Source organism: Citrus clementina, unplaced genomic scaffold (genome assembly GCF_000493195.1).
Source record: "Citrus clementina cultivar Clemenules unplaced genomic scaffold, Citrus_clementina_v1.0 scaffold_4, whole genome shotgun sequence".
Classification (NCBI taxonomy): Eukaryota; Viridiplantae; Streptophyta; class Magnoliopsida; order Sapindales; family Rutaceae; genus Citrus; species Citrus x clementina.
Window position 1 is genome coordinate 6,407,581 of NW_006262274.1, and position 17,015 is coordinate 6,424,595.

The 17,015-nt window shown below is 35.3% G+C and overlaps 1 pseudogene; it reads left to right on the forward strand.

Moving 5' to 3' along the window:
* The first annotated feature begins 313 nt into the window (after positions 1–313).
* LOC112099014 overlaps positions 314–17,015 on the forward strand; it is a 35,756-nt pseudogene continuing 19,054 nt past the window's right edge.

The window sequence follows — 17,015 nt, forward strand, 5'->3', positions numbered from 1 at the left end:
CAACTAATTAATACTATAACACCATATGATTTTGTAATTTATTTTGTCAGTCTTTAATCTCCTTAACAATGGAGTCTTGCAACTGCTCTTAAATTCATAATTTGAATGTCTTTTGGGAAGTGCTTTAACTTCCACTCAAAAAATGGTTAAGATCCAAATTTAAGTAAAAGCTTTCAACCGATGAGTTGTTGACGAGGATACATTTTTAAAAGAAAAGTTGTTAATACATTTAAAAAAAAATTAAAATAGGGAATAACCAGCACAACACGAAACGTTAGTCGGTAGTAAAAGAAAGCATAAGCGTTTACCATCGATGGGTAGCAGCACCTGGGTTGTTTTCTATTGCCCGCTCATTATCTCATTTAACTTTCTGTTATTCATAAATTATGCCAACGATCGAATTATAGCTCGTCTTCAACAACCCTATTCACTTGAACGCATTCCTCTAGAAGCAGAATATTAGGTTAGTGACCCAGTGAAACATGCTTTTAACAACCAGACTGGAAGTATATTGTGAAACTTGGTTTTGATTGTTAATTTAGACTAGTTTATTTAGATTGCATGTTCCAACAAACATCTGTACTATTAAGAAATTGGAGTAAAGGATTTAGGTAGGTTAATCTCTAGTAAATCTTATGTATTTGGTTTTTAAGAATTGTGAATTGAGTTTCAATGTCAATGAACCACATATTCGAGACGTGAATTCAATTTGGGTTCAAATTCTGGCAATTTTTAGTATATTGAAGTTTCTCTTTGTCATAGTACTTGTTTGACTCAAATGTCCTCAAACTTTCCTTAAGGTTAGTGAAATAAATTTTCACCATAGATGATACCTTTCAGTGCTTAGATTGGTTAATTAAGTTACTACATCCAAGTCATGTGTTGCTCAGTAATGATCAGATGTCTACTTGAAACGAGGATAAGAATATCAAGTGCTTGTATTGAGCACAAGTTTTCAATTTAATTGTTGACTGATAACTTTCACAATTAATTTTAAGTCCATAATTTTAACATGACATTTATCCTTACCTTTACAATTCAACTTTCAAGTGTACGTCCTGGGTGAAACAGAGCAGGCACTGGCCTTCACCTTTCTCTGTGTAGAGTTTAATTAAACTAAATTATTTAAGTTCATTAAAACTTACTTTTCTCATTTTAAGAGTATAAGCTGAAGCTGCTGAGCTGGTTGGTGACGTGCTGAAGCTGCTGAGTTGACTGATGTCGTGTAACTAAGTTGCTGAGCTGGATTGGGTTATTATTTGCACTGAATAAGTTGTAATGAATTGTCCAGCTGGCTTGTTATGTTTGGAAGGCTTATTAGTTTGTTAATATTGCAGCTTTAAGCTCTATTTTTGTAATCAGTTTAAGTGTAACTATAAATAGTGACTTGTACACTTATAATGTATTTTTTCAACTTTAATCAATAAGAATATGTGAGTGTTCCAGAATCTTCATAGTCAAATTTTCTTTCATTTTCTCTCGTGCCAAACACTTATTGATTCAAATATGGTATCAGAGCTATCACCTATGTCAGGATCTAATCATATAGCTTCCTCCTCACTCTCATTTAACTTTGTTCAACCTGTGAAGCTCTACAGATCAAACTACCTGGTGTGGAAAACTCAAGTTAGAATATCAATCATTGCTAGAGGACTTGAAGGCCTCATCAATGGTGAGAGTGTGTGTCCAGAACGTTATCTTATCAAGAACTTAGAAGATCTGGAGCTGAAGCATCACAGAAACAAGAAAATCCAGACTATGTCTTATGGATGAAAAGTGATAAACTACCGCAGAGCTGGGTGCTTTCATCAATAATGGATAACGTATTAATCATGGTGATCAACTGTGAAACATCAGTTGAGCTTTAGGAGATGCTTGCTGAAATATTCATGTCTCAATCCAACGCAAGATATTTACCTTTAAATATGCAAATCCAATCAACAAAGAAATGATCACTCTCAGTAAGTGATTATTTTACTAAAATGAAGAAAATTGCTAATAGTCTGGCCATTGGAGGTAATCCATTTACTTCAAATGAATTGATTATGCACTTGCTTACTGGATTAGATGATAACTATGAATCTTTAGTCACAAATATACTTACTAGACTGGAAAAAGAGAAACTCACTGTTGATGAGGTGTATTCTATGATGCTTAGTCATGAAACTAGGTTGGAAATGGCAAATGAGAGTCTCAGAATGAACCTCTGCATGATGTGACAGTAAATTTTGCTTAGAAAGGTCAAGGTTATAATAGATCTGGATATAATTAGAAAAATGCAGGTGTTGGAAATTCTGGTGTTTATGATAGTAATTAGAACATCAGTAATGGTGTGATTGGTCCTGGAAAAGATGTTGTGTGTCAAATCTGTTTTATTCCAGGCCATGGAGCTTATAAGTATAAATACAGATTCAATCAGGGTTTTATTCCTAGAAACAGAGGTTTTGGTGCATTTAGGCCAAGAGGTGGAGGTCAGAATTATAGATGATTTGCTGGAAATAATCAGAATTATTTTCGTAGAGGTTCTGGATACAATGGTTCTAGTTTTGGACCTGGATTCAGACCTAATTTTCCTAGACAAGCTGGACATTTCTTTGGCTATATTGCCTATCAGAATCCAGAAGTCATGAATCCTCAATGTGTTTTTGATTTACAAGGTGCAAGTGGTACCTATAATGGTGTTCCAACAGCAAACCTGTATGCTGGAAATTTTGGTATTCCTCATAATGTTCCTCCCTCTGCACAATTGGCAAACTATAACAATGTAGTTGATCTAGCCTGATATCTTGACTCTGGAGCAACTAATTGTTGAGTGTTAGAAAATGTATATTTATAAAGGAGAAAATCGTTATTTTACACTACAAGTTTTACTAACACCTTTACTTTTATGAATTTAACCTTCTTTTGATTTAATTACATGTGTTTTATTTTAATTAAGTATTTTATGTATTTTAGGGGCATTATAGTCATTTCACAATAAATGAGAGATCAGACCGTAAAACGGACATCACTTTTGAACTCAGGACGGTCGAAAACCTTAAGAGGAGCATAAAAGGAAAAATGACACTATTCACATGTACGGTACTATTCACGTGTATGGTATTGTCTACGTTACTGTTCACATAGACGGATCGATGACGTGGCATTGACCAATGATGTGGCATTGACTGATGAGGTGTTACGATCCTGTTGGACTAAAATTCTTATGTACTGTTGATGGTGACGTGGTAACATATCAGTGGACGAAAAATCTCGCGTACGGTACATGCATCACACAAGATTATTTTCAACCAAACCGCGTTACTGTTCATCCGAGTCAAACCATGTTACTGTTCATCCACGTGGTCAAACCGCGTACTGTTGACTGATGACGTGGCGCAATCCTGAGCGTCCAAACTGTTTTTAATCCGATGACAATGATTTACTCCATGTATCTATAAAAAGGGGGCCTCTCCCCCCTAATTTGATATCTCTGAATCCATTTTTGGGATTCATTTTTTATAATTCCTTCTCCATCTTGTATTTTCTTCGTATTTTAATAAATTCCCATTTTGCCCCTAGTTCAATTATGAATGGCTAATTTTCTTTCAAGCTTGGGTTGAAGGTGAAGTCTCAACATGTGTCATGGGCTTTATTTGGTAAATTTATTTTCTCTTCCCCTTTAGTTTTTGTGGATGTTTTGACTTCTCATCGACAAATAATACTAATCTTGTCTAGTACCGCATTGGTTTCACCGGCTCTCTAGTACAAGGTTATTATTATTTGGCACGATAAGCCCTTAGCACCATATTGATTAGAGCGTGGTTCATGAGATGTGGATTCCCCCCCTCATGATTTAATTGGCATTAATATGGATTATTTAGCCCATGATGCATGTTGATACGGATCCAGATACCCAAGTACGTCGTTTCAATAGATTTCTCTTTAATTTATTCTCGCCATTTCAATTCCAATTTTAAAATTTATTCTCGCCATTTTAATTTAAGTTTTAGCATATTCCAAATCATTTCCACCACAAATCCAACCACCCAATTCCAAAATTAATTCTACACACAATTAAAATCCACCTCTTCGTGGGATCGACACTCGTCACCATTGATCTATACTACAATAGATTCGTGCACTTGCGAGTTCAATAAAATTTGCACAACAAGTTTTTGGTGCCGTTGCCGGGGAGGTAAGTAATTTTAATTCATAGAATTAATTTTTGTGAATAATTTCTTTTAATTGTTTTCTTGTAATTTTTTTATTAAAAAAAAAGAAAAAAAGAGTGAATTTACATTTTGAGCTAATATTTTTTTTTATTTATTTTCTCTCTTTTTTAAAATTCTGTAATTTAATTTTCAATTTATTTTTCTTTGTATTTTTTTAATCTTATTAATTTATTTTTAGTTAATTTATTTCACGTATTTATTTTTACGTATTTTTATAGAAAGGTTGTAATAGCGCAATAAAGTTAGTATCGTAATTTCTCCCTCTTCTTTATTTTTATTTGTTTTGTTCCCATCTTTATTTTTATTTTATTTGTTTTGCATGCATGGTCGTAGGTCATTATTACCTAATCTTGAACCTATAGACCTTGAATTAGAAAAAAACACTTCGCACACACAGGCACATTAAAAATAAATTTGGAATGGATTTACAAGCACCACAAGAGAGGCCATTTAAGGATTATTTCAGTCCTTTAGCTAATTTGAGCACATCATTCATAAGATACCCAAATGTAGCTGCTAGGAGTTTTGAACTAAAACCTAGTGTGCTAAATTGTCTCCCAACATTTTATGGCCTAGAAAATGAGGATCCATATAATCATCTGAATGATTTTCATGCTATTTGTCAAACTTTTAAATATGAAAAATTTTCAGACGATAATGTTAAACTCAGATTATTCCCATTTTCTTTAAAGGATAGAGCTTGTTCATGGTTAAATACTTTACCTGCTAATAGCATTTCATCATGGGAACAAATGGTAACGAAATTTTTGAATAAATATTTCCTAGTGCATAAAACTAATGCTATTCGCAGGGAAATTTTAGAGTTTACATAGAGAGAAGACGAGCAGTTTTTCGAAACATGGGAGCGATTCAATGGGCTACTCTTGAAGTGTCCACATCATGGGTACGAGAAATGACACCAATGACAATACTTTTTGGAGGGATTATTGCCGAATGTGCAAGAATGACTAATGGCAACAAGTGGAGGAGAGCTAATGTCAAAAAGTGCATCAGAGATTTAGGAATTCTTCCAGCGACAAGCGAATAATTCCCAACAACGGAGTCGATCACTCAGGAATACTAGAAGAATTAAGGGAGTAAATGAGGTTCACATTGGCGAGTCAACTTCGAGAATCAAAGAAGTCAAGGAGATGGTTGAAGGTCTTGCTCGACAAATAGCATCGTTATCGACTGCTAACTCAACAAAACCACATGACCATGACTCATACTCAGATCAAGCCAATGCCATAGGTGTAATGAGAAAGCCATCAAATTACAACCCATATTCCAACACATATAACCCTGGATGGAGAGACCACCCTAATTTTTCATGGTCTCAAGGACTCCAACAGAATGGACCAGCAGCTTCAGCTCCACCAATGCAACCAATTCCTCAAATTCCTCAAGCCTCTCAGCCCCCATTTAGACCATACAATCAGAACCAGAATTACTCTCAACCCAGACCATGGGAGAATGCATTCCAGAATTTCAAGAATGTTACTCACTCCACGATTGAACAACAGAACCGCACCATTGATGGACTACGAAATGAGTTGAGAGCAGGCTTCAACTCACAAGCTCAATTAGTTTCAAGCCTCGAGAAAATGGTGGGACAGCTTGCTTCTTCAATTCAGACCTTGGCAATGACTGTTGAGAAAGGAAAATTTCCAAGTCAACCAGTGCCTAATTCTAAAGGAGTACATGAAGCAAGTACTAGTTTACCACAGCAGCATGGAGAGGTCAAAGCAGTCATGACCTTGTGAAAAGGAAAAGAAGTCGACAACAAAGTGGAGATGCCAGTGACAAAAGAAAATCAAATTGTACATGTGAATGTTGATGACTCATCACCGGAGGAGAGAGAAGAAACCAACCCACGAGAATATGTTTCCAAAGCTCCATTTCCTCAGAGGTTAGCTAAAGGAAAAAAGTGAAAATCCACAGGTGAGATTCTTGAAATCTTCAAACAGGTAAGTGTTAACATCCCTTTACTTGATGCTATTAAGCAAGTTCCATCTTATGCCAAGTTTCTTAAAGACCTTTGTACTAAAAAGAGAAATATGCATGTTCAAAATAAGGCATTTTTAACAGAAAACGTTAGTTCTAAACTCCAACATAAAATTCCTTTAAAATGCAAAGACCCAGGCTCCCCCACTATCTCATATAGTATAGGGAACCACACAATTGAGAATGCTTTGTTGGATTTAGAAGCTAGTGTAAATTTGTTGCCTTATTCTGTATTTGTGAAACTTGGACTGGGAGAATTACACCCAACTCCAGTGGTGTTACAGCTTGCAGATCGGTCCACGAAAATACCTCGTGGTATTGTGGAGGACGTGCTTATCCAGGTAGACAAGTTTTATTTTCCTGTTGATTTCATTGTAATTGACACTCAACCAATACAGGATTCAAGGAAGCACATCCTCATTATTTTAGGCCGACCTTTCTTGGCAACTGCGGATGCTCACATTCAATGCAGGATCGGAAATATGCAGTTGTCCTTCGGCAACATGACTATGGAGCTGAACATCTTCGACATTGCCAAACAACCTCATAATGCAGATGATGGAATTGTTGATGTGGATTTAATTGAAGCATTAGTTGATGACACTTTTATTTCAAACCTTAGTGATGATCCTTTACAGACATGCTTAACTTACTTTGGTTTTGATTTTGATATTGACAGATCAATCGATGAGTTCAACGCCTTGCTTGACTCAGCACCATCCATGGACACTAATAAATGAAAGTCAAGAGTTGAACAACTAGCACCATCTGAAAAGAAACTCACCCCATCATCAGAATCACCACTGAAACTCGAGCTCAAACCATTGCCCAACACATTGGAATATGCATTTTTGGGAGAAGAAAGTACTCTACCGGTAATCATCTCATCATCCCTAAATGACGAACAAAAAGGTAAGTTGTTGGATGTTTTAAAAGAGCACAAAGGAGCATTAGGATGGACCATAGCGGACATAAAATGTATAAACCCAGTAGACTGCATGCATTACATTCACCTTGATGAAAATGCTAAACCTACTAGGGAAATGCAACGTCGGTTAAATCATAACATGAAAGAAGTTATTAGAACTGAAGTCCTTAAGCTATTAGATGCAGGTATCATTTATCCCATTTCTGATAGTTCATGGGTCAGTCCTGTACAAATTGTCCCAAAAAAGTCAGGAGTCACAGTAGTTACCAATGCTGATAATGAATTGATACCAACTAGAGTAACTACAGGATGGCGTGTATGCATTGATTATAGAAAATTGAATTCTGTCACACGTAAAGACCATTTTCCTTTACCATTTATCGATCAAATGCTTGATAGATTAGCAGGCCATGAATTTTATTGCTTTCTAGATGGCTACTTAGGATACAATCAAATCCCCATAGCACTAAAAGATGAAGAGAACACCACTTTCACTTGCCCTTTTGGCACATTTGCATATAGGAGAATGCTATTTGGATTATGTAATGCACCTGCTACATTTCAACGATGCATGTTGAGCATTTTTTCTGATATGATTGAACGATTCCTTGAAGTCTTTATGGATGACTTTTCTGTTTTTGGTGACTCGTTTGATCAATGCTTACATCATCTAACACTAGTTCTGCAGAGATGTATCGAAAAGAATTTAGTCTTAAGTTGGGATAAGTGCTATTTTATGGTAAAATAAGGTATTTTTTTCGGTCACATCATTTCGAGTAAAGGTATTGAGGTTGACAAAGTCAAGGTGGATCTCATTTCTAATCTTCCTCTACCTAAAACAGTCAGAGAAGTAAGATCTTTCCTTGGGCATCCTAGTTTTTATAGATGTTTCATTAAAGATTTCAGCAAAGTTTCTAGACCCTTATGCAATCTACTTGCTAAGGATGTACCTTTTGTGTTTAATGATTCATGTCTTGTGGCATTTGAAAAATTGAAGCAGTTGTTGACATCATCACCCATCATTCAGCCCCCAAACTGGAGCTTACCATTTGAACTCATGTGTGATGCATCTGATTATGCAGTAGGAGCAGTGTTAGGACAAAGAGTTGATCGAATTCCCCATGTTATTTACTATGCTAGTATGACATTAAACGATGCACAGTTGAACTATTCAACTACTGAAAAAGAAATGCTAGCAGTAGTGTTTGCATTGGAAAAATTTTGATCTTATCTCATTGGTTGTAAAATAATTATATTCACAGATCATGCTGCTCTTAAATATCTTCTCACAAAGAAAGATGCAAAAGCCAGACTAATTCGTTGGGTGTTACTTTTGCAGGAATTTGACTTGGAATTCAAAGATAAGAAAGGGACAGAAAATGTTGTGGCGGACCACCTCTCTCGTCTCCATTTTGACACAATTACAGAGCCATTAATATTGAATGAGTCATTTCCAGATGAACAATTAATGAGTGTGGAAGTGTTACCTTGGTATACTGATATAGTTAATTATCTTGTTACAGGTAAACTTCTAGAGCATTGGACCAAGCAACGCAAGGCTAAATTCTTTGCAGAGATAAAGAATTTCTTTTGGAATGACCCGTATTTGTTCAAGTATTGTGCTGATCAAATTATTAGACGATGTGTCCCAGAAAATGAAATTCAGAATATTCTTTCATTCTGCCATAAACAAGCTTGTGGAGGCCATTTCAGTGCTAAGAAAATAACAACTAAAGTTTTACAATGTGGTTTTTATTGGCCAACTATATTTCGAGATGCTTATACTTTTTGTTTTTCATGTGATAGGTGTCAACGAATGAGGAGCATTACACGAAGGAACATGATGCCACTAAATCCAATTTTAGTGGTTGAGATTTTTAATGTATGGGGTATCGACTTCATGGGACCATTTCCCCCTTCTTTTGGCCATCAATACATATTGGTTGTTGTTGACTATGTATCGAAATGGGTAGAAGCAATTCCATGCAGAACCAATGATCACAAGGTGATGATAGGATTTTTGAAAAGTAACATTGTTTCACGCTTTGGATTCCCTCGAGCAATAATCAGTGATGGTGGTGCCCACTTTTGTAACAAAGCATTCAAAACTCTTTTGACAAAGTATTCAATCACACACAAAGTGGCGATCCCGTATCATCTGCAAACCAGTGGCCAAGTTGAGATCTCCAATCGAGAAATAAAGCACATATTAGAAAAAATGGTGAGGCCAGACAGAAAAGATTGGTCATTAAGACTTGATGATGCATTATAGGCATATAGAACGGCTTTCAAGACCCTAATTGGGATGTCACCCTACAGGCTAGTGTATGGAAAAGCTTGTCACCTACCTGTGGAACTCGAGCATCGTGCGTATTGGGCCATCAAGAAATTCAACTTTGATATGCAGCAAGCCAGCTTAGAAAGAAGATTACAACTGGCAGAACTTGAAGAAATTCGCAATGACGCATATGAAAATGACAAGATTTACAAGCAACGGATGAAAGTCTTCCATGACAAGTAAATTATGAGAAAATCATTCACTCTAGGTCAGAAAGTGTTTTTATTCAATTCTCGCTTGCACTTATTCCCAGGTAAGTTACGCTCTCGATGGTCTGGTCCCTTTATTGTTCATACTGTTTTTCCACATGGGACAATTGAAATTAAGGACCCAAAAAACGGTGTCATGTTTAAAGTTAATGGTCAAAGATTAAAGCCATATCTAGAGTACCAACCACATGGAGAAGACACCGAAATAAATTTGAGTGACCCACCAGATTTGAATTGATTTTTTTTTTATTTTCGTTGATTTGATTTTTTTTTCTTTATATTATTCTTCTGCTAATTGAAATTATTTTTGCATAAGTGTGTTTGTTTAACTATTAAGTTTTCTTTTATCATTTTTAATCATGAGTACCTTACTTAGATCGTTCCTCCTGAACATTCTTAAACCACTTCAACGTGTCAAAACTCATCTCAAAAGGCAGATTCAATTTTGTAAAACACATCGCATTTGGGCTCTACAGCCACCAAAGTTAGTAGCCTATGTTGAGGGTTTAGAAAGCCAACTCAAAGACATTGAGAGAAGTGTTTACGACATCCAGTTGGAGCTTGAGGTAAATTCAATAAGAGAACGATTTTAATTTTCTTTGTGTGTTTTAATTTATTTTTCTGTTTTTGTGCTTTAGTTTGTTACCCCGGTGAAGTGGCGGATAACGGTACTCCGTGACAATCAAGTCGGTTACTTCAATTTCCCATAATAACTGATATTCTGAGGTGAAGGTATGGACAGAAACGAGATTCTGGCGAAGCTTCACAAACAATTCTCTTCACTTCCTCAGAATGCCCTCCTTACGATCTATAAAGCTCGGTCTGAACGCATGCGATTACTCATGAGGAATAACATACCTACTAAGATCCGTTGGTTAATCGAGGCTAAAGTACGATCGGCAGGTGAGTTACCTCCAACATTTATTGCATACATGCCTGGTTGTGGTAAAGGAAATTATGCAAGAAAACGACGAGCTCGAAGAATTTCTGTTGCTTGTCATAAGTGTGGCAGAATGAGTTGCAATAAAAACCCATGTTCTTTAGGAATGGTGTCTGATAACAGGGAAGATAAGATTCAATTAATTAGGGATGGCTTGAATAAGGAGTTATTGGATGATATCCTTTTGTCTCTTGAAACGCATCCTAGTGGATATGTGCAAGGAGTGATTCTCCAGTTATGGCCATTATTCCAGAAAGAGCATGCACGATATAGTCTCATGAATTTGACTATAAACGACCTTGGTTGCCAGTTTATAAGAAAACTGGATAGGAAGCCTATCTTCGACCCATAGAGGGCGTTCAAGCCATTTCTGGACGTAAAACAAGAGGAAGATGTGAGCCACAGTCGCAACTACTTGTAAATATCCTTTCACTTTACTGTTTTTTTTATTTCACTATTGTTTTATTATGTGTATTATTGTCTTTAATAATTTTATTACTGTTTACTTTTTCCTTTTTACTGTTTCCTTTTTGACTTGCGAGCCACGTGCTTTACGCGTTATTTGACACTGACATATTACCTCATACACAATTGTGACCCACTGTCACCAAGACTCTTAAATGTGATTTTTTTTTGTCAAGCACTCACAAATTATTTTTTGAGAAGTATCCCAATTGCAGCTACTCCAAATAGACAATTCAAGAATATTTGTGTGCTTTCTGGATTTACATATGGCAAATATAAAGAGTTCGTTGAGGCAGCCATAGATCTTGGTCGAAGCATAGCAGCGAGAAAATTACACTTGGTGTATGGAGGAGGTAACCGAGGGTTATCAAAAATGGTCTCAGAAGCAGCTTTTATCAGATGAAGTCAAGTGTTAGGCATCATCCCAAGAGTCTTAAAACCATTGGGCAGTTCGTCTGACTCATCAACTGGAGAAGAGTTAGTCGTCTCAGGTATGCAAGAAAGAATAACTTAAATGCTTAATCATGCTGATGCTTTTATTTTCCTTCCAGGAGATCTTGCAATACTAGAGGCACTTATCACACTAGCATCTTGGGCCCATCTGCACATCCACCAGAAACCCATCGGTTTGTTAAATGTCAATAACTTTTATGATGGTTTTATCGCATTTCTTAACCATGCAATAAAAAATTATTTCATTCCTTCTAATGTGAAAAAATTTTTTATTTGTGCTCACACTGCTAATGAGCTACTTGATCTGTTACAAGCTTATAAACAGGAGCTAGACCCCTGGACCTTTGTGTTAGAGCGCCCAAATAATGATGGTAATAGTAGCCGCAGTAAGAAGTACAAATTAGATTTAACTCTCCGCTTGTAAATATTTTCTTTTGTGTTGCACCACCCAGGTGATGTCTTCTAAACTCTACTTCTTTCCTTTCAAACATTGAGGACAATGTTTTGTTCTGGTTTGGGGGAGGGAATAGTCGACAATTGTGAAATTTTGGTTAAAGTTTTTACTAATTTTTTTGTTGTAGAAACTAACTGTCGCTAACTCTTTGTGTTGAAGATGGCTGAATATGGAGTGTAGTAACTCTAGAAAGACATCTTCATCGTTAAAAAAAAAAATTTTAAAAAAAACTAAAAAAACTAAAAAAAAAATTCAGACATTTTCTTTTTCTTTATTATGTGTTGATGTTCATTTTTCTTCTTCTTTTTAATTTCTCCTTATAAATATATATTTTCAAATTTTTGAGTCAAAGATGGCTGAATATGGAGTGTAGTGCCTCTAGAAACGTATCTTCTAAGTTAAAAAAGAAAAAAACCATTTTGTTTTCTATCAATTTAAGTGTAACTTTTCTAATTAGTCTTTATGCATCATTTTCACATTTCTGCATGCATATTTTCCTTTCATGTTTAGAATAGGTTGGGGGGTAGAATGTTGTTTAAAAAAAAAATAATTTGTGTGATTTGTTTTAACATTGGATGACATGATTAATTTCAAATTTTAGTATTTGTATTATCTTTGGTCTTAAGTGATGTTACACTATGTTTGCTACTTTACATGTTGATGTCGGAGATAAATATGAGTTGCTTGAAGGAATGAACATGTCATAAATAAGTACCAAGTGAGTTGTTGAGCCTATCATTTTCTTGGAGAGTAACCCTTTTGCCCATTCTCTATACAGCTTAGCAGTTTATTATTTTATACACGATCTCTAGATTTCTTTTGAGTTAACCCTTAAAAAAAATGGTAAAATTAAAAAAAGAAGAAAAAAAAAATGTGTGTTGCTACATTGGGAGGCCCATCTAACTAGTAGATATGAATGATTATTTAGAACCTTAAAAGACGATGGAAAGGCCATCTTTGATCCGTTTGAGCCTTTCTAGCCATCCCTTTTATTAAATATCCATAGTTAACCCTTTTGAGCCTTTAAAAAAAAAAAACCTTTTCTTTGTCAACTTATCATCTTGACCCACTCTGATTTAGAGTATTACCCGATGTCTTATAAGTTCCATCACCTATTTATGTTTGAGAAAATGTAAATAATTATGTTGTTCAGTGAAGTTATGCGAAATAAGTTCAAAAAATAAAAATAAAAAACAAAAGTTGTTGTTTCAAAAGAATAAAAATAACAATAATAGGTGAAATCCACCTTGCAACTTCCAAAAAAAAAAAAAATTCTCCGCGTTTTTCTCAAACATACACTTTGTTTTCCTTATTTCCTTTCTTTGTTAGCCATATCCCGAGCCTACGTTACATCCTAATAAAAGTCCTTGATTTTAGAGAACTATAGTTTGAAGTAGAAGCTAGTTATATGCACTAAAAAGATGTAGTGGTGCATAATAAAAATAAATAAATAAATAAAAGAAGAAAAAAAGATAAATAAATTGGGTTGACTAGCATTTTTGTTTGACTTGAGATTGTATTATTTCTAAGCTGAGGCCATATTTATTTCATCTTGGTGAAAGCATGTGATATCACTTCTTTATTATTTTCTCTCTCAATTACCATTCATTGGAGTGACTATTTTTATTGATTTTAATTTCTTTGTGAGAGTGTCACTACTTCCAGTGAGATTTTGGGGTTTGACATGTCATTCTTGAAAGTAGCTATAACAAAGTCTACTGGGCTGATTCATGTGGATGGTTGATGTGGGTGTGATGCTACTTTAGACTGAAGATAATGCTTATATTTTTATTTGATTGCTATCATTAATCTGATTGAATAAACACGAGTGTTTCTAAATAAAATAAAATAAAATCATTTTGGTTTTGAATTTTGTTTTCGCTTTATTTGCTAGGGACTAGCAATAAGCTGGTTGGGGGGTGTGTTGAGTGTTAGAAAATGTATATTTATAAAGGAGAAAATCGTCATTTTACACTACAAGTTTTACTAACACCTTTACTTTTATGAATTTAACCTTCTTTTGATTTAATTACATGTGTTTTATTTTAATTAAGTATTTTATGTATTTTAGGGGCATTATAGTTATTTTACAATAAATGAGAGATCAGATCGTAAAACGGACATCACTTTTGAACTCAGGACAGTCGAAAACCTTAGGAGGAGCATAAAAGGAAAAATGGCACTATTCACATGTACGGTACTATTCACGTGTACGGTACTGTCTACGTTATTGTTCACATAGACGGATCGATGACGTGGCATTAACCAATGATGTGGCATTGACTGATGAGGTGTTACGATCCTGTTGGACTAAAATTCTTATGTACTGTTGATGGTGACGTGGCAACATATCAGTGGACGAAAAATCTCGCGTACGGTACATGCATCACACAGGATTATTTTCAACCAAACCGCGTTACTGTTCATCCGGGTCAAACCGTGTTACTGTTCATCCGCGTGGTCAAACCGCATACTGTTGACTGATGACGTGGCGCAATCCTGAGCGTCCAAACTGTTTTTAATCTGATGGCCATGATTTACTCCATGTATCTATAAAAAGGGGGCCTCTCCCCCTAATTTAATATCTCTAAATCTATTTTTGGGATTTATTTTCTGTAATTCTTTCTCCATCTTGTATTTTCTTCGTATTTTAATAAATTTCTATTTTGCTCCTAGTTCAATTATGAGTGGCTAATTTTCTTTCAAACTTGGGTTGAAGGTGAAGTCTCAACATGTGTCATGGGCTTTATTTGGTAAATTTATTTTCTCTTCCCCTCTAGTTTTTGTGGATGTTTTAACTTTTCGTCGACAAATAATACTAATCTTGTCTAGTACCGCCTTGGTTTCACCGGCTCTCTAGTACAAGGTTATTATTATTTGGCACGATAAGCCCTTAGCACCATATTGATTAGAGCGTGGTTTATGAGGTGTGGATTCCCCTCTTATGATTTAATTGGCATTAATACGGATTATTTAGCCCATGATGCATGTTGATACGGATCCAGATACCCAAGTACGTCGTTTCAATAGATTTCTTTTTAATTTATTATCGTCATTTCAATTCCAATTTTAGAATTTATTCTCCCCATTTTAATTTAAGTTTTAGCATATTCCAAATCATTTCCACCACAAATCCAACCACCCAATTCCAAAATTAATTCTACACACAATTAAAATCCATCTCTTCGTGGGATCGACACTCATCACCATTGATCTATACTACAATAGATTCGTGCACTTACGAGTTCAATAAAATTTGCACAACACTAATCACATTGCTCAAGATGCAGGTATACTTTCTAAATACTCAACTTACCATGGCATTGAAAAACTACATATAGGAAATGGTATGGGATTACCTATTCATAATGTTGGATGTGTTGCTGTTAAAACCTTATCTACAACACCTATCTACCTGAATCATGTTTTGCATGTCCCTACAATCACTAAAAACCTTATCAGTGTTTCCAGATTGCTTGCTGATAATAATGTTTTCATTGAATTTCACAACCATGTTTGTTTTGTTAAGGACAAGAACTCAAGGATCACATTGCTCAAGGGGATTGCTAGAGGAGGTCTTAATAAAGTTACAAACTTAAATGCAGTCTGTGATAATTCAAGTTCTGTTATTCGAGTGTCTAACTCATCTGAGTCTGTTTTTAATTCAATAAGTACATTATCAACAGCTCCAGTATCCATGTTTACTCAATTGAGTTCCTTTGATATTATGTCTCATCCTCATATGCTTGTAAATAATCCTCAAATCAATAAGAATGTCTCTATGGCTCATTTTGCTTCATATAATAAGACTGTTGATTGTAGTTTACTGCACAAAAGAATGGGTCATCTAACTACTCATGCTTTAAAACAGATCATGAAGTGCTTGGATTCAACTTTTGTCTTTCCCAAAAACCCAAAATCACAGTTTTGTGATGCTTGCCAACTAAGCAAGTGTCATATGTAGCATTTTTTTTTCTGTAGAAACTTCAACCACTCAGCCCCTTGAATTACTACATGCTGATCTTTGGGGACCAGCTCCTATCATCTCTTCTTAAAGATACTCCTACTATCTATCCATCTTAGATGATTACACCCGATACACTTGGATATTTACTCTCATTGCAAAATCCAAAACCTTGTCAGCCTTTATTGACTTCAAAAACATGATTGAAAACTGTCTGAACATGAGAATTAAATGCTTACAAATTGATTGGGGTGTTGAATTCAGGATTTTTGTGTCATATCTCTCTGAAAAGGCATACAATTTAGACATCCATGCCCTTATATCCATCACTAAAATGGTAGAATAGAGAGAAAACATAGACATATTGTTGAAACAGATCTTACACTTCTTGCCCAAGCTCTTGCCACTCAAATTCTAGTGGAATGCATTTCATACAGCCACATATCTTATTAATAGACTTCCCACACCTATTCTCAACAATAAATCACCATTTGAGAAACTCTTTTATAAACCACCAGATTATACATTAATGAAAGTCTTTGGCTGCTCCTGCTACCCCTACCTCAGACCTTATAATCATCATAAACTCCAGTTCAGGAGTGCAAGATGTGTCTTTCTTAGCTATAGCTCACTCTACAAAGGCTATCAGTATCTTCATCCCTCTGGAAGGGTTTACATAAGTAATCATGTCATTTTTTATGAGTCATCTTTTCCCTTCAAGTCAGGTGACAATTTTTCTAAAAAGTCAAGTTCCGATTCTTTAGAAAAGTCTACTTCATCAAATTCTTTTATCTTATTTACTTTATCACAGACTGCAGTACAACTTGATAGATATTTCTCTCAATCTTCACCTTCAGCAATTGATTTGCCCTCCAATTCATACTTATCCAACTCAAAAAATCACTTCCTATCTCATACTCCTAGTCCCATAAATCACCAATCATCTCCTCAACCTATTCATCAATTATCTCCACATTCTCAACCTATTGTTGGACATTCTATGATTACCTGGTCCAAAATGGGGATATTCAAACCAAAAAAGGCCT